We start from the raw sequence: 23412 nt of genomic DNA on the forward strand, positions 1-23412 counted from the left end.
TTGCTGATATGGTGTCTCGATCTAAATTATTCCAAATATTAAATATCCTGTTAGGCAAGAAGTTTACTCTGGACCGTGCTATTGCCTGCTCCTTCTTTAATTTGTATTGGTGGCCTCTTAATCTATCATCTCGGTTTATGGTAAACATGGTATTTAGGTTTCCAAAGTTGTATTTCAGAATTCGGAAGCACAAAATTAGATCACCTCGAAGACGTCGACGCTCGAAAGTCGTTAGATGAGCCATGGTGAGTCTATCTTCATAACAAGGTCTTACGCGGCCGAATGCGAGTCTTGTAGCTTTACGCTGCATATTTTCGATTAATACCTTGTCACGAGCAAGATCTGGATTCCAAACCGGTCCTGCAAACTCAAGAGTAGGTCTGACGTATATTGAATAAAGTCTGCACATGGAATTTAAAGAAATACGTGTAAAACACTTACGTATCAGAAATAGTTTCGAGTTTGCACGTTTACACACCGACACAATATGCTCCGACCAATTTAAGTCACTGTTAATTATCACTCCGAGGTCGTTGTGGGAGGTTACCGAGCTTAAGGGATGTCCATTTATAAAGTACGGTAGTGACGGGTTGTTCTTGCCAATGTGTAGTACAACGCATTTCTCAATGTTTAGAGGAAGTAACCCAACTGGATTTTGTTATTTTGAGTGTAAATTTTCCCAGCGATCTCCGAGGGTACAATACATAAAAAATATACATAATATGACAAATTATATGATATTCCACGTATACAGTAAGTAAATCGTTCAGCTGGACATTGGGAACATGCAATATATAGATTTAGAAACACAAATACATACATTGTATTATATTGAGATAATTGAGGCAACTGAGCTTTCTCGATGTCAATATGGTTGTTAGCATTAAGGGACATTAACCTCAAAATTGACAAATAATTTCGACTGACACAAATAAACGTCAAAATATGAGAATGTAGTAGGTAGCTAAATATTTTTGGCCTAAGAGAATGGAAAAACTGTTTAGTTTTTAAAGTAAAATAAATTTTATTATTTTAATTCATACCTTAACCTTTAACTACACGCGCTGGCGTATTTTTGTACGCCACATATAAGAATTCTATTACAAATGTATTTAAAAATTTAATTTTTGTCTTTGTTTATTTATCTAACCTATCACTGGAATGTGCTTTACACTGGATTTAGTTTCGTTAAAATCGGCGTTCTAGGAAGATCGTAATTTACAGTTTATTATTTGTTGTTTCCGGTGGTGGATAACATACGCCACAATTATAGTACAGTCGAACCCGCTTATTGGAATAGCCTTTGTGCAAGGCAAAAATATTCTTATAACCGGGATATTCTAATAACCGATCATTGGTGGCTAGTCGAAATAAGTGTTACCGAATATACGTAATATTATTATTTACATACTGTGCCAATGTGTAGTTTTACATACTATACCAATATGTAGTTTTATTACATACTATGCCAATATGTATATCATACTATATGTACATACCTACATATTCAGTGTATGTATATGGTTTTAGGTCTTTTTACGTCAATAATACAGTAGTGGAACTAGTACTTATCTATGTATGTGTTAAATACCAAATTACATTACATGTATGTGAATGAATACATTATACAGTGCTAGTCAAAAGTCCGTACCCCCCCCCTCTTATCTTTTGAACGGTTATACCTATAAACGTGAAATTTGGAGGGAGGAAATAAACGAACGTAAACTTCTTAACTAGTCATGACAGGTGACATAATAGTGATAGATGACGTTACAGAGCCACTGTGACCGATAATTTTAAATAGGACCTTATGGCAAGTGATACCTCGTTTGAAAGGTATTCAAAATACCGATTCAGTCATACTAATTTTTTTGGGTTTAAGTTGATTTTGATTTTGGTGAATAAATTAAATAAACATAATATTGTAGTTTCGCATTTAATTAATAAAAATTCAAATGTCCGCCTATGGTTTTTTTGTCAAAAAATTTGACGTTTTTTAATTCTCTAGTAGTTTTTGCGTCAACGTCAACCTTTTTGATAAATAATCATAGGCGGAACTTTGAATTTTTATTAATTAAATGCGAAACTACAATTTTATATTTATTTCATTTATTCATTAAAATTAGCTTAAACTCAAACAAAATTAGTATGACTGAACAGGTATTTTCAATACCTTTCAAACGAGGTATCACTTGCCATAAGGTCCCATTTAAAATTATCTGTCACAGTGGCGCTGTAAAGTCATCTGTCACTATTACGTCACCTGTCATGACTAGTTAAGAAGCTTACGTCCGTTTATTTCCTTCCTCCAAATTTCACTATTATAGGTATAACCGTTCAAAACATACGAGGGGGGGTACGGACTTTTGACTAGCACTGTATAATTAATATGAAATGTATGCAATATGTAGATATGTAAATATTTTCTTATTAAAATGCATACCTATATAACAAAAATACTTTTTTTTTCTTGAGAAATTATTGGTAATTATAGCTTTTTCGTTGTTAATCCGTGTGGTCATCCTTAATCCATTGGTTGAATAGAAGTTTTATTGGCGTCAAGAAATGGATTGTTACATTCTTGTTCTTTTCTCTTCTTTTCGAATTTAACAAAGCCATAATTCCATCTTGCAAACAAGTAGGTACTCTCTGAGTGAATTCTAACTAAACTGCTTCTAACAATTTTATAACAGGCAACAGTGCCTTTGTGTAGACAAATAAAAATTATTTTATGACCCATGCATTTGTCGGCTATGCTAAAGATCGAATTGGTATTCCTAACAAAGTAATAAATATTTATTACCCTAATAATATCTAATCCAGCACTACCGGCCGTTGACGACAAACCATAATACCAAACATAATTTAAATTTTTAGTAAATTGTAAAAAAAATATTCTTTGACCTGCAAAATATGCTAATAAGCGGTATTATCTAGTTAGATCCTATTCCAATAAACAGATAAATTTATTAAGGAGTAAATGGAAATGTTTCGGGAACTTGAATTTATATTCCATAAACCGGGATATTCCTATAACAGGGATTCTAATAAGCGGGTTCGACTGTAATACAATTAGTAATATAAGTACATATTTCAAATGTTTTTTAGTCATTATGGCACAAAATATATTTTTCTTTATAAACAATACTTTTTCTCAGGTAAAAAATATCATTTCAAGAAAATTCAAGAAAAGCGGTTCCAAAAGAACTGAAATATTGAACCAATCGAAAAGACTAAAAGGAACAGACATTTACCTAAGTGAAGATTATTCCAAGGAGATACAAGACCAGAGAAAAATACTGAAACAACACTTAAAGGAAGCAAGAGAAAGGGGTCAGAAGGCATCGCTAAATTATAATAAGCTAAAAATAAACGACAAAACATATACTGTGGAAAGCTTAGGATACAAGAGGACACAAAGCGAAATGACGAATACTAAAACACCTCAAGGAAAACCCAGAGGAAGAACATATACGGAAAGATCACCAGGAAATGACGAAAATGAATCAGAAGATATGGCGAAAATAACCAAGACTGCACATAATTCCGGCACAAAGCCAAAAAACTGAGATTGTATGTAAAAGTAGCACATAGTAAAGAACAAACGACTAGTATCACTAAAACATACCGGCAAACGAATATGGAAAACGCATTTATGGAATGTAAAGAGACTGTAAAGAAAATGAATAAAAACCTGAAAACGAAACTAGCACGGAAAAAGAACAACGAATCAAACATAAGAAAAAGAGATAGAAAAAGAAAAACCAAGAAGAAAAATAGAGTAAAAGTAGGAACCTGGAACGTTCAAACATTAATTGAGACCAGGAAAAATGGAAGAGGTAGCAAGAGAAATCAAAGATACAGAATAGATATACTAGCACTACAAGAAGTACGATGGAAGGGAGAAGGAAATATCAAAAAGAAAAACTACACAATATACTACTCGGGAGAAAACAAGCAAGGAAAAAACGGTACAGCATTCATGGTTAACAGTAAGATTAGGGACAAAGTTATAGAATTTAAAGCGATAAATGGACGAATGTCGTATATAAAAGTAGAAAACAAACAAGCCAATATGACAATCATAAACATATATGCACCCACAGAAAATGCATCAGAAAATGATAAAATTGAATTGTATGAACAACTGGAAGAATTATATAAAAGATTACCCAGAAATGATATAGTACTAATGGTTGGTGACTTCAATGCAAAAGTAGGCAAAGAAAACCAGTATAAGGAAGTAGCAGGGAAAGAAACTATTCATGACGAGACAAACGATAACGGAAGAAAATTATGCCAACTAGCAGCAATAACAAACAGTTACATTATAAGTACAAACTTCATGCACAGAAGAGAGCATAAAGTAACATGGTTGATACCTGGCACAACAGATGGCAATCAGATAGATCACATACTAATATCCAAAAAATGGAAAGCAATAATGCACGATGTCAGATCATATAGAGGAGCAAACGCGGACACAGACCATTTTCTAGTAATAGGAGAAATCAAAATGAAGATATAAAGCAGAGAGAACAAGACAAAACAAAAGAAGATGGAATCTGGAGAAGTTAAAAGTACAGGAACTAAGAGAACAATATGAGACAACCCTAAAGGAAAACCTAACACAAGCAAATAACACAGAGGATATATGGAAAACTATAAAAGAATCCATTTTGAATTCAGCTGAAGAGGTGCTAGGACAGAGGGAAATAAAAAGAAGGAAAGAGTGGTTTGATGCAGAATGCGAAAACAAAATCAAACAGAAAAACCAAGCAAGAGATAAATGGATATCAACTAAAGAAGTGCATCATCGAAACGAATATAAAGAAAAAAAGAAAGCAGCTGATAATTGTTGCAAGAACAAAAAAAACTATGGATCGAAGAGCTGTTAAAGGAACTAGAAATGAATAGTAAATACAGCGCCAAACTATTTGGATACCTAAAAGCTCAACAAAGAAAAGGCAGACCAGTAGTTAAAATTGACAATAGATCATGGGAAACACACTTCACAGAACTATGTAGATGCAAAGAAAGCCCGGAAGAGGAGGTAGGCGCAATGGAAGACATTAGAGATAATGAAATAGGGATGCCAACACATGATGAATATTTAGCCATCATTCAAAAAATGAAACAGAAAAGAACACCAGGCCCAGATGAAATTCCCAATGAACTAATTAAAAACGGAGGGGAAAAGTTATTAACAAGCATCTATAACCTAATAGTTAGAATATGGGAAGCAGAAGAAATGCCCGAGGATTGGAAAGAAGGCAGAATTATACCAATATTTAAGAAAGGAGAAGTAACAAACTGTAACAATTATAGAGCAATATCTCTACTGAGTACAACATATAAAATTCTAACAGCCCTCATCAAACAAAAACTTAATCAATTCACAGAGAAAAAAATTGGGGACTACCAGCAAGGATTCAGAGAAGGCAGATCCACTACAGATGCGATCCACATAATTACACAAACAATCGAAAAATGCCACGAACACAACATAGAACTCCACATCCTCTTCGTAGACTTCAGACAAGCCTTTGACTGTATTGGAAGAAACAAATTATTTATTGAAATGGAAAATCAAGATATACCAGCAAAATTAATCAGATTAACAAAAATGACCATGGATGGAGCTCGAGCCAAAGTAACAACAGAAGAAGGTAGCACAAAATCAATTGCAATAGAAACAGGAGTGCGACAAGGCGACTCCCTGTCAACCACATTATTCAACATAGCACTAGAAGGAACAGTCAAGGCCAGCAAAATTAAAGGAACTATAGCCCACTCCTCAACACAAATAGTTGCATATGCAGATGATTTAGTTCTTATGGGAAGAGACAAGGAAGGATTAAAAGAAGCAGTAACAATCCTGGCAAAAGAAGCACGGAAAAGGGGTCTAGAAATTAACGAAGGAAAAACAAAATATCTACTCTGCTCTAGAAGAGAAGATAACAGGATGAGAGAAATCAAAATAGAAAACTACACTTTTGAAAGAGTCCAACAATTTAAATATTTGGGAGTAATAGTGAATGGCCAAAACAAGAGAAGTGAAGAAGTAACGGAACGAATACTAACAGGCAACAAAACATACTGGAGATATCATAGGCTTATGAAGGACAAGAACTTATCCAGAAATACAAAACTGAAAATATACAGAGTTGCAATCAGACCAGTAGTTACGTACGCAGCAGAGACAATGTGCCTCACGGAAAAAGATGAAGAAAAATTGAGAATATTCGAAAGGAAAATCCTCAGACGCATTATGGGCCCGATAAGAATGGACAACGGAGAAATGAGAAGAAGAATGAACCATGAACTAAGAGACATAATGAAGGGAGAAGATATAGTTAGATTTATTAAATCACAGAGGCTGAGATGGCTGGGACACATAGAAAGAAGGAAAAACGACCGACTGATTAAGAAGATCACCAAATGGAAACCGGCAACTGAAAGACCAAGAGGAAGACCCAGAGAGAGATGGGAGGACCAGGTCATGAGAGATATCAAAATTCTGGAAGTGAGAAACTGGAGGGAACTATGCACATATCGAAGTGAGTGGAAGAAAATAGTAACGAAAGCCAAGTCATATAACAAACTTTGACAACATACAAGTGGAATGCGGAGTGATTCACCGCAATAAGCGAATCTGAGAGCTCTAAGTAAGAGCGGCAAACATTCCACCTGGAATGAAAAGCCCTGATGATGATGAATAGTGTACATGATATTTTTCGTTAGTTCATGTAATAAACATCAATAAACTGGATGGTTTGCCCAGGCGAAAGCAAGATTTTTTGAAAATTGCGTAAAATTAAAAAATTCATATTTTATCCAATTTGAGTCCAAAAGTTAATCTGTTGCACTTTTCTTTTATGAAATTTCCCGTTAGTTCTTCTTCTGTGCTCAGAATTTTTCTTTGGTTTACGGTTCGCTATTTCGGAAACGGACTGCACTACAGAAGAAAAAATAGTAGCGGTTTATTCGGAATTCAGCAGGGAGCCTACCCGCCAAATTTCATAAAAATCGGTCAATTCGTTTCGGAGGAGTATGGCAACAAAGATGTAAAATATTTAAATGGCTATTAAAAAATAACGGTTGAAGATAAAAAAGTGAAAATTTAGGATTGTATGTATCTTTTGCTTCTACATCATATAAATGGTGTAAATGGTGTAACCATCATTATAAATGGTGTAACTAACATAACTCGACTTTCTTTTATATACAGGGTGATTGATTAGTGTGAGGAAGCTCAGTAGATCTGTTATAGCAAAAATTACAAAAAAAAGTTATTGACAAAAATTGTAGGCATCTTTAAACTCCACATTTTAAAATTAGTTACAATCTTACAGGGTGTTCCATAAGATGGTCGCAGACCAAAATGGAACACCCTGTATTTTATTTTAAATTTTAAATATGCTTCACTTCCACATCACAACAATGTAACGTTTTATTATGTTATACCGGGTATTTAAAAAGTTATAACCAATACTACCTGAAAATCGTATCAAGTTTAACTCCCTGTATAATTAAAAAGGAGTATAGGAACATTGATCTATTGCAACCATAGTTTTTTAATAATTGTTAAAAATTATAAAACATATTCGTTTTCATAATATTCGTTAAATCAAATACAGGGTAAGTCAATACGCAAGTACATTATTTTCTTGGTAATTTTAAATAGAACACCCTGTATTTTATATCTCTATCGAAAAGTACTACTATCGTACTTTAAATATTATGAAGTTCTCCCTATACCTAAAGTTATCAGTTTTCTAGATATTTTTATTTTTCCATCAAAGTATTAATTTGGTAGATATTTTAACGTTTACCAATAATTATTGTGAGTTGGCCATGAGTGATTTGTCAGAAACTAACAGTTTGACATTATTGTGTATTAATTCTGTAACGAAATAACGACACAGAAAATAAATCAATTTATTTCAAATAAAATTTATAAAAAAATAACCGACGGAAAATTAAAAAAAATAACAACACAGAAAAATAAAAAAACAAATGTAATTTTAACTTATCTTACTTAAGTAAGGTGTTCAAAATGACCTCCCAAAACATTTATGCATACTTGAAAGCGGTCATTGAAAGAGTTGTTTACATTACTAAGCATTTGTAAAGAAATATTTTAAAATGCAATTCGGATTCTATTTTTCATATCATCCCTTGTTGGAGGTATTTTACATACTTCGTTCTTAACGTAACCCCAAAAAAATGAGTCCATTTTATTGAAATCTGATGACCTTGGGGGCCACCTTACCGGTCCATCCCTTCCGATCTATCTTTCACCAAACTGATCATTAAGTTCAGCACGTACTAATTCGTTGTGGTGCGTAGGAGCACTGTCATGTAGAAACCACATTTGTTCACGTATATTAAATTGAACCTCTTCTAATAATATCGGTAACTGATTTATGATAAAATCTAAATAAATCTCACCATTTAAGTTATCTTCAAAAAAATATTGTCCTACTACATGGTTACCGACGATACCTCCCCACACATTTAGAGACCATCTTGTTTGACTATGTGTTACTATGTGGTATGGATTACTTATTGAATAGTAGTGAAAGTTATGCCTATTAACAGAACCGTTTCGATGGAATATAGCTTCATCACCAAATAGGACATAATCAAAAAAATCTCTCTGCTCATTAATTTCTTTTAAGGCCCATTCACAAAATACTATTCGTTTCTGAAAATCATCATTATTTAATTATTGGTGCTTTTGAATATAATAAGGGTGCATCTTGTCTTAGATAGAATGTTTTAAACATAGTAGTAAATAAGTTCTTGTTCATCGGAAATACTCCTTATACGACTTGTGTGTGGGCTTTCTGTAACTGCCATCAGCACACCCATTTCGTTTTCCTCTGTCACACTAGTTTTTGTTCGTTCATGTTTTTCATAATTCACTGAACCAGTGCGGTTAAATCGATCTTTCAATTTTTCAAATGTATCTTTTCTAGGTTACCGCCTATCTGGAAACCGTTCTTGATAAATTCTAGCTGATAGTAATGAATTTTTATTGCATTCTCCCAAAATCCAGATCATATCTACCATTTCATCAGTAGTAAAATTCATTATTGCTAATTTAAACTGAATTAATTACTGAATTACTAATTAATATTTGTTGCTAATTTACGGTGTACCCCAATACTGAATTAATAAACAATAATGTCAAACTGTCAGTTTCTGACAAATCAATCATGGCCAACTCACAATAATTATTGGTAAACGTTAAAATATCTACCAAATTAATACTTTGACGGAAAAATAAAAATATCTAGAAAACTGATAACTTTAGGTATAGGGAGTACTTCATAAAATTTAAAGTACGATAGTAGTACTTTTCGATAGAGATATAAAATACAGGGTGTTCTATTTAAAATTACCAAGAAAATAATGTACTTGCGTTTTGACTTACCCTGTATTTGATTTAACGAATATTATGAAAACGAATATGTTTTATAATTTTTAACAATTATCAAAAAACTATGGTTGCAATAGATCAATGTTCCTATACTCCTTTTTAATTATACAGGGAGTTAAACTTGATACGATTATCAGGTAATATTGGTTATAACTTTTTAAATACCCGGTATAACATAATAAAACTTTACATTGTTGTGATGTGGAAGTGAAGCAGATTTCAAATTTAAAATAAAATACAGGGTGTTCCATTAAAAAAAAAAGAATGTGTGTGTACTTTGTACGCACGTAAGAAGTTATACTTCTATTACATATTATGTGATTTTAACGAAATTGATATAATGTACTTTAAACAGTTTATTTATATTTTATTTAAATATTAAACTAATTTTAATACTTACTACTTTCCAAAAATTTTTATTAAGACAATACCAAAAATTAAAAAAAATAAAAGAATAAAACGCGCACAAACACATTGAAAAATGCCACAAAGAAAAAATGATTTCTGAGCGATAATAATTGTTGGCAAAAATTTTAAATACGCATTTTCTGAAAAAAAAAATTATATAATAAATATACTTACAATCATAAAATGCATAAAAAAATAAAAAAATAAAAACTTGCATCGGGATTCGAACCCGCGAATTTGGGGACGCTTTGATTCGTAATCGAAGCCTAGACTCACTCATCCAATTACTTATTATTTGTCATGTGGAAAAATAGGGCAACTGAACGTTTTACTGTTTGACAGTTATTCTGAATTTAAATCAAATTATGTAGTTTGATTTTTGTGGAAGAAAATATTAAAATATAACAAAACAGTAAGAAAACAATATATTAGATGAAGATTGGTAGAACTTTTGTTGGTAATCAAATTAAGCATGTAAATCAAAGCATTACATACCTACTAGATAAATAAATCTACGCCAAAAAATCATAATTTAAAAATAAAAATCGGACCTAATTTCGGATTTCTCTCTAAAATCCCCATTCTTGAGAAAATAAATTTATTCCAACCTAATCCAAATGTATAATTACAATATGATTATAATAAAAACTACTTACCAAATTAGAATGAGTTTTCCTTGTCCAAAATAGTCCAAAAGTCCAAAAATATATATGAAAACTATTTAAAAAGGCAGTATAACTATTAACTAACTTTTGTTTGTTGTTTCTTTTCACACAAATTTCAAAACGCAACAACCATAAATAATCAAACCACAGCTTTGCCACAGCCGACATATTGAATAATTTTTGACATGTCATTTGAACATCCAATCAGAACAAAGTTATAATGCGCATGCGCCCAGATCGTAGGTTTTAACATATAAAAATTCACCCTCATATCGCGCGTAAAGAAGTATAACTTCAAAAACATAAGTTTGGTCTGCCACCATCTTATGGAACACCCTGTAAGATTGTAACTAATTTTAAAATGTGGAGTTTAAAGATGCCTACAATTTTTGTTAATAACTTTTTTGTAACTTGTACTATAACAGATCTACTGAGATTTAAATGGCTATTAAAAAATAAAGGTTGAAGATAAAAAAGTGAAAATTTAGGATTGTATGTATCTTTTGCTTCTACATCATACAAAATTAAGAAAAAGCGGTTAGTCAAAAAATTTAAAAAATATATCAGGGGGGCAAGCCCCCTTATGACGTACGGGCATAAAATCAGAGTTATGCCTATTCCCAGTCCGATAGAATACACGTGTAAAATTTCATAAAAATCTGTTGAGCCGTTCTCAAGTTATAAATGGTGTAACTAACATAACTCGACTTTCTTTTATATATAGATGTAAATTATTTAAATGGCTATTGAAAAATAACGGTTAAAGATAAAAAAGTGAAAATTTAGGATTGTATGTATCTTTTGCTTCTACATTATACAAAATTAAGAAAAAGCGGTTAGTCAAAAAATTAAAAAAATATATCAGGGGGCAAGCCCCCTTATGACGTACGGGCATGAAATCAGAGTTATGCCTATTCCCAGACCGGTAGAATACACGTGGAAAATTTCATAAAAATCTGTTGAGCCGTTCTCGAGTAATAAATGGTGTAACTAACATAACTCGACTTTCTTTTATACATATATACAGGGTGAGTCATGAGGAACTGTACATACTCCTACCTCGTATAGAGGCTCCCATGGGGAATAACAAATGACCATTAAAAAGTGTCTCCTCCCAATGTTTAATAAAATACAGGGCGAGTTTCGCATTTTGACAGAAATTTATATTCGTCATAATTTTGGAACGGTCAGATCGATGTGTCTCTTATTTTGGTCAATCGTTACACTATTACCACCTAATCAACTGATTTATTCAAACTAGAAAAAAATCAGGTCCAGCTTTAAAAAATTAGTTCGTTTGGGTCTTAGAAAAAATTTCACCCTGTATACGCTTTTTGAAAACTCTAATATGAATTTTACAAATTAGACAAATAGGCAATTAAAATGGCATATTTATTTTTTCCCCACACGATTACTTAATTTTTTATTAAAAAATCAAATTTGTCTAAATCGCAATTTTACCATAAAAATAAAAAAAATTAAGCAACGTTTTTCTTAAAATTAAAAGTTTCACTATTTTTCTTTTCTATAACACGTCTAGATCTAAAACTCCCCATAACACTTCTCTTTGGACTCTATAGTTTAACATGGACGTGATCAAATAGATAAATTTTAAATTTTTTCACTTAATTTTTGCGATTTAACTTTGCAATTCACGTATCTGCACCTTTTATTTTTAAAAATTCATAACTTTTACGAGAAGAAGACTGAAAGTCTACAACAATTGTCATAGTCTTCACAATGGTAAGAGATACCTATGTGCTGTAAAAATTTCAGAAAAAAAAATTAAATGGAACGTTGTAGCGAGTTAAACCGTGATTTCACCTTTTTTTTTTCATTTTTAGGTTAAAATTCCGATTTTGACAAATTTGATTTTTTAATAAAAAATTAAGTAATCGTGTGGGGAAAAAAATAAATATGCTATTTTAATTGGCTATTTGTCTAATTTGTAAAATTCATATTAGAGTTTTCAAAAAGCGTATACAGGGTGAAATTTTTTCCAAGACCAAAACGAAATAATTTTTTAAATCCGGGCCTGATTTTTTTCTAGTTTGAATAAATCAGTTGATTGGGTGTTAACATAAATTAAATATTTGTTCAAAAAAAATTAATTTTTGTAATAAAAGTAAATTTTTTTAAATCTATGGTTCACTTTACCAAACTTTTAATTATTATTCATAGTCAAATTTGATTTTTTTATAAAGAATTAAGTAATCATGTGGGGAAAAAATAAATATGCCATTCTAATTGCCTATTTGTCTAATTTGTAAAGTTTATATTAAAGTTTTCAAAAAGCGTATACAGGGTGAAATTTTTTCTAAGACCCAAACGAACTAATTTTTTAAAGCCGGACCTGATTTTTTTCTAGTTTGAATAAATCAGTTGATTGGGTCGTAGCATAAATCAAATATTTGTTAAAAAAAATTAATTTTTGTAATAAAAGTTAATTTTTTTAAATGTATGGTTTACTTTACCAAACTTTTAATTCATAATCAAATTTGATTTTTTTATAAAAAATTAAGTAATCATGTGGGGAAAAAAATAAATATGCCATTTTAATTGCCTATTTGTCTAATTTGTAAAATTCATATTAGAGTTTTCAAAAAGCCTATACAGGGTGAAATTTTTTCTAAGACGCAAACGAACTAATTTTTTAAAGCCGGATCTGATTTTTTTCTAGTTTGAATAAATCGGTTGATTAGGTGGTAACGGTGTAACGATTGACCAAAATAAGACACACATCGATCTGACTGTTCAAAAATTATGACGAATATAAATTTCTGTAAAAATGCGAAACTCGCCCTGTATATTATTAAACAATGGGAGCAGACACTTTTTAATGGTCATTTGTTATTCCCCATAGGAGCCTCTATACGAGGTAGGAGTATGTACAGTTCCTCATGACTCACCCTGTATAGATGTAAAATATTTTTTCTTCAAACGTCAAATAATGATGACATTACTTATCTAACTTGATCTTGTCAAAGTTTGATGTCTCCGCCGGCAGCAGTTTTTTTCCCATTTCTTTACGGCGGAGGGAAAAATGTTGTCATGGCAACAATATGAAACATGTCACAAAGCAACAATACAAATGTCATTAACAACAATTAAACATCATTTTTATTTATAGTAATATTAAAAGTACAATTAGTTAATGAGGCATTTTCAAAATTGAAACAGTGCAAAAATGTTCCCGACTCTTGATACGCATTGGTAATTGTTGATGATACTGATGGTCAAGCACAACTTTCAGCAATCATTCCCGATGTTGGCGAATCATGAGGGTTTAAAATTTTTTGAGCATTATCGTTCTTATTTCTTATTGAATCCTCTATATATCATAAATTGTACTATTTATGGTTGAAAATTGCTACGTTTGAAGAAAAAATAGTATACTTTATTCGGCAAAGAAGCGACTTTTCTTGACTTGCCCTCTATTACGCGCCTCACTTCGTTCGGCGCGTAATATCGGGCGCGTCAAGAGAAGTCATGCTTCTCCGCCTCATAAAGTAATATACTATAAATGGCTATTAAAAAATAACCGTTAAAGGTAAAAAAGTGAAAATTTAGGATTGTATGTATCTTTTGCTTCTACATCATACAAAATTAAGAAAAAGCGGTTAGTCAAAAAATTAAAAAAATATATCAGGGGGGGGGCAAGCCCCCTTATGACGTACGGGCATAAAATCAGAGTTATGTTGAGCCGTTCTCGAGTTATAAATGGTGTAACTAAGATAACTCGACTTTCTTTTATATATAGATGTAACCTACGATACTTTGTCAGACCTTGTCAGTGTAAATTTTAGTTGAAGCTTGTCGCTTAAGATAAACATACGATAGTTTCAAGGTATCAATCTATAAATGAATATTCATAACTGACGTAAGTATCTTAACAGAAAAAATATTATTAATAATAAAAATCGACAAAGAAAAATAAAATTTAATACGTATACGTATATTAATCTGTGACACTGTACTAAATGATGTACTATTCAAAAAAATCTCAAAAATTTAATTCAAATGATACGACGTCCCAAAAAATATAATTTTTGAGAACTTCGTAGTTTTGCAGAATTACTACCCCCTTAAGAGGGTATTACTTACTCAAGTTTGAACAGATATTACAATTTTATAGGTGTTTTTTAAAGCTTAAGATGTAATCTTTAAAATGCACTAAATTATTTTGCTTTAGACATGAAATAAACAACTTCTTTTTGAGAAAATTAAGAAAGATAAAAAAATGTAATACAATAACCCAAAAATATCGGTTTAGTCCAGAAAGCCACTGCGCATCCGCTAGGAAAAATATTCTAATTCGGATTTTTTGCACAATCTTACTCAAAAAGGACTCCTTTTAACAAATTTGCATGTTGCCAGGGCCAAAAGGTGGTCAAAAATTTTTTAAACGTTTTTTTTTGTTTTTTTTTCTAAAATTATTTTTTTTTGCATGGAAAAAAGTTTTTTTAGGTTTTTTGGATCATTCCAAACAGAAAAGGTCTTTAGTGACTTTTCCCTAAAAATGATAGTTTTTGACATATAAGCGATTAAAAATTGAAAAATTGCGAAATCGGCCATTTTTAACCCTCAAAAACTATGTGAAAAACTGAAAATTTGAATGTTGCCAAGGTAGGTAGATATTCTTTAAACATCGATTGATGAAATCCCGAAGAGTTTTTTGCAATAAAATATTCAAAACTCCTTTGTTTTTTAATTGCTAATCAAGCGTGCGCGACACTATTTTCCACCAACAGTATGGTGCAAATGAAACGAATAAATTCGTTATTTCGTAAACCGGCGACTTTAAGGAAAAATGCCGAAACAGGTCGATTTTTATTTTTAACTTATGATAAAGTGGCATATATGGTATACTAGTGACGTCATCCGTCTGGGCGTGATGACGTAATCGATGATTTTTTTAAATAAGAATAGGGATCGTGTGGTAGCTCATTTGAGAGGCTCTTTAATTCTCTATTCAGTAATGTAAACATTTACATAATTATTTATACAGGGTGTCTTTCTACCTCTTTTTTTGTCAAATAATTTAATTTAATAAAAATTGTTTGGACATCCTGTATAAATAATTATGTAAATTTTTATATTACTGAATAGAGAATTGAAGAACCTTTCAAATGAGCTAGCACACGACCCCTATTCTCATTAAAAAATTCATCGATTACGTCATCACGTCCAGATGGATGACGTCACTAGTATACCATATATGCCACAATATCATAACTTAAAAATAAAAATCGACCTGTTTCGGGATTTTTCCTTAAAGTCGCCGGTTTACGAAATAACGAATTTATTCCTTTCATTTGCACCATACTGTCGGTGGAAAATAGTGTCGCGCACGCTTGATTAGCAACTAAAAAACAAAAGAGTTTTGAATATTGTATTGCAAAAAAATCTTCGGGATTTCATCAATCGATGTTTAAAGAATATCTACCTACCTTGGCAACATTCAAATTTTTAGTTTTTCATATAGTTTTTGAGGGTTAAAAATGGCCGATTTCGCAATTTTTCAATTTTTAATCGCTTATATGTCAAAAACTATCATGTTTAGGGAAAAGTCACTAAAGACCTTTTCTGTTTGCAATGATCCAAAAAACCTAAAAAAACTTTTTTCCATGCAAAAAAATTAATTTTAGGAAAAAAACAAAAAAAACGTTTAAAAAATTTTTGACCACCTTTTGGTCCTGGCAACATGCAAATTTGTTAAAAGGAGTCCTTTTTGAGTAAGATTGTGCAAAAAATCCTAATTAGAATATTTTTCCTAGCGAATGCGCAGTGGCATTCTGGACTAGTTAAAAAACTGTTTGTACAAAGTCATCAAAACCTGTTTCTGTACAACTTACCTAAAATACATTTAATAACAAGCTTTTTCTGAGCTCTTATACAGTATGTCTGCGTAACTTGGAACCTATTGATAACTTTTATTATCAGTTGAAAAAAAAAACTACCAGATATTAAATTTTTTAAATTTCATACGAGGTATGTCAAAATATGAATCTTAAACTGAAATAAACACTATGTTTCAATATTCGTTCTATATTGACTCCCCTACATTTATCTCTGGTTTCAGTGAACTTACTACAAGTTGATATATTTTTGTTGCAAATATAATATTTGCACAAGAACAAATAACAAGTGCAAATATCATAATATTTATGATATTTGCACAAGAACAACTAAAAAACATAGGTTATGTTTTAATTCTATTAAAAAGACAATAAACCATAAAAACAAGTATTAAAAACTTAACGCATCTATTAAATAAGAGGATTTATCAAAACTACCACTATTTTCGTTTTAAATTGTTTTAGCGAAATAAAAAATTTGCACTGACTGAGTTCTAACACATTTTGATAACACTGAGTAATCCTCCTAACGGTCATTTTGGTCATTGACTCTTATCGTAAGCGGCAAAACATGCAAACGTAACCGACAAAATTTATGGTGCTTACTATAATCAGTCGGTACTACCTTGCCGTTTACGATACCAAAGGCACAAACTGAGCTTGAAATGCGGTGGTTACGATAAAAATTAAATTCAATTTTAGACACTTAGGATGTTATTATGAGAAAAATAATTTTGAATTAGCTGTAAACTATCGTAAGGAACCATATTTAAGATAAAAAATCCCATTTTCGGAAAATTGATGCTTACGATGTTTTGTCAAAAACACGTCGAATGTATACTAACATGTAGGGACAATAATGAAATTTTCATAATTTTCTGGGTCCTGTAAACTAAATAAATTAAACATATTTATTTCAAAATGATGAAAAAAAATGTTGGCATGACGTCTCCTACTGTTTAAGTATACTTGTTCCTTGGAAAATTATGCGCAAAATTTTTACCCTGATTCCGTGATTTTCTGAGTCCTGCCTTTAAAAAGTTATAATATTCAAATGCAATCAATACTTTTTCGGTACTCGGCAGGAAGGTTAAACGGTTCTTGTAAGACGGCAGGAGTCCTAGATTTGTAAGAAAATTCGTGAAAAATTCCACGATGTTCTGAGTCATGCCATTTTGCATGTGTTTCAAGAATCTTAATATAAATCTATTTACAAAGAGGCAGGATGGTTTTATAGTTATTTCGTATACAGGGTGGGGCATTAGTGTGACAAAATCCAATTACTCGTTTGTCGTAAGAGATACGAAAAAAAGTTATTTAGGTAAAACGTGGGGCAAAGAGATAATTCAAATCATAATTTAAAAATATTTTCTAATATACAGGGCTACCCGTATTGACAGGGTGATACACACTTATGTTTTTTTAAATGGAACACTATGTATATAATTTTAAGATTCCTAAGATAATTTTAAGACAATTTAACACAATTCACGTAATCCAAAAATGTTTCCTAAGGGAGCTAGAGCTCTTTGAAGATAGCGCCTTGCAATTAGATTTTTTTTACCTCCAGAACGCTTCCATTTCGATTGACAAAAACTGGTCCGCCTTTTTATCTTCGATAAGAGATAAATCGATTCCATCAATTGCGAATCTCTAGTACCGGTCATAGGAGTCCGTATTGGGTAGGGCAACGGTTATTTTATCTCATAATTTTTTTGTCTTTAACTTTTAAGCATTTTTGACACTATATTATTAAATTGTGAGGTATTCTAGTACTAAAAGGTACTCTTGCTTTAAGTCGGTAGGATGCACCGTTTTCTAGAAAAATCAATTTCAAAATTTTTCGTATTTTGAATTTAAGAAAAATTTGAAAAAAATAAAAAAAAAAGGTGTATTTACCGACTTAAAGCAAGAGTAACTTTTAGTACTAGAATACCTCATAATTTAATACTCTACTGTCAAAAATGCTTAACAATTAAAGCAAGTTATGAGATTTCGTTGATCTACCCAAGACGGACGCCTATGACCGATACTAGAAATTGACAATTGATAAAATATTCATCTCTGGAAGAGAACTACATGTACCAGTTTTCGTTTTTCTAAATAGTTTTTTTTTATTTTTTTTTTCAAATTCAAAAACCGAAAAATTTTTCAAATCGATTTTTCTAGAACACGGCGTATTCTACCGACTTAAAGCAAGAGTACCTTTTAGTACAAGAATACCTCATAGTTTAATAATCCAGTGTCAAAAATGCTTAAAAGTTAAACACAGAAAAGTTATGCGATAAAATATCCGTTTCCCTATCCTAAACGGACGCCTATGACAGGTACTAAAAATTGACAAATGATGGAATCGATTTATCTCTGGAAGATAAATAGGTGTACCAGTTTTCGTTTTTCTAAATAGAAGTGTTCTGGAGCTATTTAAAAAAAAACTAATTAGAATACGCCATCTTTAAAGAGCTCTAGCTTCCTTGGGAAGCATTTTCGGACGAGGTGAATTGAGTTACATTTTCTTAAAATTATCTGAGGAATCTCCGGGTTTCGATTGTTAGAAGAGTTTCTGACACCCTGTATAATAGGTACAATCCCTACTACTTATAACCAATTAATTGTAAATTATTGATTTTCTACCTATTACTTTTATTACGTTTACTTAGATACAAATATGATCTAATCGCTTAAAATAAATAGGTTACAGTTTGGTATTAGATTTGAAAGGTGTGTAAAAATCCGAGACATTCCTCAGGAAAATAATATTTAATTCCGTACGATTCTTTTAACGATATAAAAATTAATTTTTATGTATTAAATATCTTTGTCTATGGATGCTATACAATGTGCAACTTCTCTCACTACTTACATACATTTAAAACGAACAATTTCTCAGGCAGTGAGAAAAGTCGGCCATTGCAGTGAGAAATATTTTTTCTCACGGGTTCACCGCCGGTTTACATACATATGATCGCCATTTCCATGGTAACATGCACAATACAAACACAATTATTTTTGTCAAATAAAATGTATTCAAACTTATCAAAAATTACCTTTTAAGACTGTTCAACTGTGAATTAAAATTTTAAATAAATAAAGCATATAAATATTAAGAATATTAAATACCTATGTGTATATATGTATTTTATTTCAATTTAGGCATATAATATACCTAAAAGCACCTAAATTATTTAATTTTGAAGTTAGAACTCTTGACATAAACGCATCCATAGAAAAAGTGCAGTGTACAACACGAGAGAAAATGACATATTTCTCTTTCGCACTGCAGTTCGTATTGACCGTATAGGCAATTTTGATGTTATGTCAAAAAAATATAAAAATGGAATGTCAGTCAAGTTCAAGTAAAAGTTTTTGTAGATATTGTCCTGTAATTACGTTTGTAGAAAAAATATTGTATGATATGCGTGTTAAAAAGTACATTTTTAAGGCACTCATGTGAATTGCAGAACTCGCTTCGCTCATTCTGCAAACTTTCACATGCGTGCCTTAAACGTGTACTTTTAACACTTATATCATAAATAACTATTGCGGTTATCCTGCCACGTTGTAAACGGTTTTAGATTAGTGTTTTTTAACACGTTAATCGCCCAAATGAAGCGAAAAATATCCCACCCCCAGGCCCAACCTAGTTTTTCTAGTAAATCATTAGGATTTTACACTAGATATGATGTACTGACTGTTATAAAGTACTAGGTTAAAAAGATTCTCTAAAAAATGTATTTTGAAAATGACACCCTACTTATGGGTTTCGGATCCTCTGACGACCGAGCGCCGCGAAACCCGAATATCGGTTGTCATTTTTTTTCGAGTTCTAACAAGTCTGTGTGTGCTAAAATTGTAGATGTTTTGTTTAGTCTACAATCCATTCGTTGAAACTTCTTGGTACTTTAAGGAAAAGTAGAAAAAACAATCCGAAGAATGTAGAGGCCCAAAAATTAAATAAATGACAAATTTACGCAAAGGAAAGTAATACAGGGGTAGGTGTTTTAAAATGGCAGCATAAAGGTGATATTCTTTGTCTAAGCACTATTCATACTGACAGAAACACTAAATATACAAGAAGAGGAACAGACCTAGAAAATCTATCTCTTACAGTTGGCTATAAATATTAATGTAAGTCATTCATAGATCTATCCGATCAGTTGAAATCATATTCTTCCCCTTTGCGTAAAGGGATTAAGTGTTATAGAAAACTTGCATTTGAAATATTACTTGGCTCGGCAGTAGTAAACGCTTTTATAATATACAAAACGGATATAAAAAACATATATAAAATATTAATTACGGATTTTAGACAAAGCACTGCTCTAAGTATGTTACAAATCGATGACGTAGATGTCCGGAAAGTGCCGAAAAATGATAACAGAAAGCATATTTCACATAAAGTTGCTTCAAAAGATCGTCAAAAATGTGTAGAATGTTACGCGAAAATAAGCGCTGAAGAAGGCAGAAAAACCGCTCAGAAGAAGGGACCAAAATCAAAATTTTCATGTGATGCATGTAATAAGTTTTATTGTTTGTTATGGTTTTTTGATGTTCACCATTATTCTGTATAATTAATACAGGGTGTAACAAAAATACAGGTCATAAATTTAATCACATATTCTGGGACCAAAAATAGTTCGACTGAACCTAACTTACCTTAGTACAAATGTGCACACAAAAAAAGTTACAGCCCTTTGAAGTTACAAAATGAAAATTGAATTTTTCCAATATATCGAAAACTATTAGAGATTTTTTATTGAAAATGGACATGAGGCATTAATATGGCAGTAGCATCTTAAGAAAAAATTATAGTGAAATTTGGACACCCCATAAAAATTTTATGGGGGTTTTGTTCCTTTAAACCCCCCCCCCCCAAACTTTTGTGGACGTTCCAATGTATTTATTATTGCAGTGCCATTAGTTAAACACAATGTTTTAAAAACTTTTTTGCCTCTTAGTACTTTTTCAAAAAGTCAGTTTTTATCGAGATATTTTGAATATTTATCAAATCCACCACATATTTGTATATGATTAAGTATGATTATGGAGACTTCGTAATAATATGAAAATTTATTTATGGTTTACATTTGTAGGTATATTTTAAACAATATTAAAAAGAAGCCACATCTCGATAAACGGTGCCTTATCGAAAAAATACAAAGAGGCAAAAAAGTTTTAAAAACACTGTGTTTAACTAATGGTACCGCAGTAATAGGTTAATAGGAACGTACACAAACATTTGGGGGGTTTAAAAGAACAACACCCCCATAAAATTTTTATGTAAACATATTAAAAAAGAAGCCGCAACTCGATAACAACTGCCTTATCTAAAAAATATAAAGAGGCAAAAAAGTTTTAAAAATATTGAATTTAACTAACGGTACTACAATAATAATTTAATTGGAACGTACACAAAAGTTTGGGGGGGGGTTTAAGGGAACAAAACCCTCATAAAAATTTTATGGGGTGAGCAAATTTCACTATATTTTTTTTAAAGATGTTCCTGCCATAATAATGCCATATGTCCATTTTCAATAAAAAATCTCTAATAGTTTTCGATATATTCGAAAAAAATCGATTTTCATTTTGTAACTTCAAAGGGCTGTAACTTTTTTTATGTGCATATTTGTACTAAGATAAGTTAGGTTCATTCGAACTATTTTTGGTCCCAGAATATGTGATTTAATTTACGACCTGTATTTTTGTTACACCCTGTAGAAACTGTTTGTATTACATAAGTAAAATAAAAATATTTTTTCGTAAATCCTTATAACTTTTTTGAAACATTTTTAATCATAGTAAACACATAAAAAGTGCCGAGCTCATTCACTAGTATTGCCTGCCAGGCCCTTCTGTAAAACTTTCATATAGATAAATGTGTTTCGAAACACTGCAGTTGGGTTACAAGCTTTGATGTTACCGCTAGTAGTGAAGGTTGCCCCATGGGTGTCGGGGTGTATACGACCACAGGAACTGAAACCCAAATGTCGGGTGTCATGGCGATTAACGTGTTAAGCATACTTGACATGGCATGACTCAGAAAATTGTGGTGATATGAATATGTTTGCATAACAACCTGCAATAATTTTACTGACTTAAAATTTTATTTTTATATACGAAATAACTACACAACCATTCTGCCTCTTTGTAAATAGCTTTATATTAACATTCTTCAGATATGTCCAAAATGGCATGACTCAGAAAATCGTGTAACTTTCTACGAATTTTCTTACATATTTTTAACTATGTGTAGTAAAAAAGGTGTAACTAAACATCCTGCCATTTTAAATAATGTCTACTTAAATTATTTATTTTATAATACAATTTATTTTATGACTCAGAAAATCACGGAACCAGGGTGAAAATTTTCCACATAATTTTCCAAGGGACAAGTGCAGTTAAACATTAGGACACGTCATGCCAACATTTTTTTAGATCATTTTCAAATAATTATGTTTAATTTATTAAGTTGGCCAGGACTCAGAAAATTATGAAAATTTCATTACTTTCATTACATGTTCGTATATCCATATACACTCTTAGTCCTTTTGCAACCCTCCTGCCCAAAAAATTTTCTTCATAAAATTGATAGTATCCTGTCATTCTATGGACAGCTCCCCATTAGGGGACAACTCCCCATTTTTTTCCTCATGGAAAATCTAATTTTCACAGGAAAATGTCACAGGAAACCCGTGGATTTTTCCATAAATTGTAAGTACGTTTTCTAACCTTCCAGTATTGCAAAGGGCAGGACTTAGAAAATCGTGGTTGAAATTCTGTTAATATCTCCCGGTTTATTAAATACTGTAAAGTTGACAAATAACAACCTTAGTAAAACTATGGTTACCATAATTACGTTACGACTTAAAAACTAATGAATTCAAAATTCATTCAAATTTTTTGCATATAAAGAATAATTTAATCGGACATTAAACGTTGAAAGCATCACGGGTATTATAGATAATAACGTTATTATCCTGATAATACCGTTGGTACCTTAATAACTATAATAGATAAATATAAAATCCACGAG

The 23412-nt window shown here is 31.4% G+C and overlaps 1 protein-coding gene across 1 annotated transcript in view; it reads right to left on the minus strand.

The window, feature by feature from the left end:
- The window catches only part of LOC114345298 (uncharacterized), a 436109-nt gene that overhangs the window by 65296 nt on the left and 347401 nt on the right, over positions 1 to 23412 (minus strand). The gene's annotated exons all lie outside the window — the stretch shown is intronic.

This window comes from Diabrotica virgifera, chromosome 3, assembly GCF_917563875.1.
Source record: "Diabrotica virgifera virgifera chromosome 3, PGI_DIABVI_V3a".
NCBI classification, from domain to species: Eukaryota; Metazoa; Arthropoda; class Insecta; order Coleoptera; family Chrysomelidae; genus Diabrotica; species Diabrotica virgifera.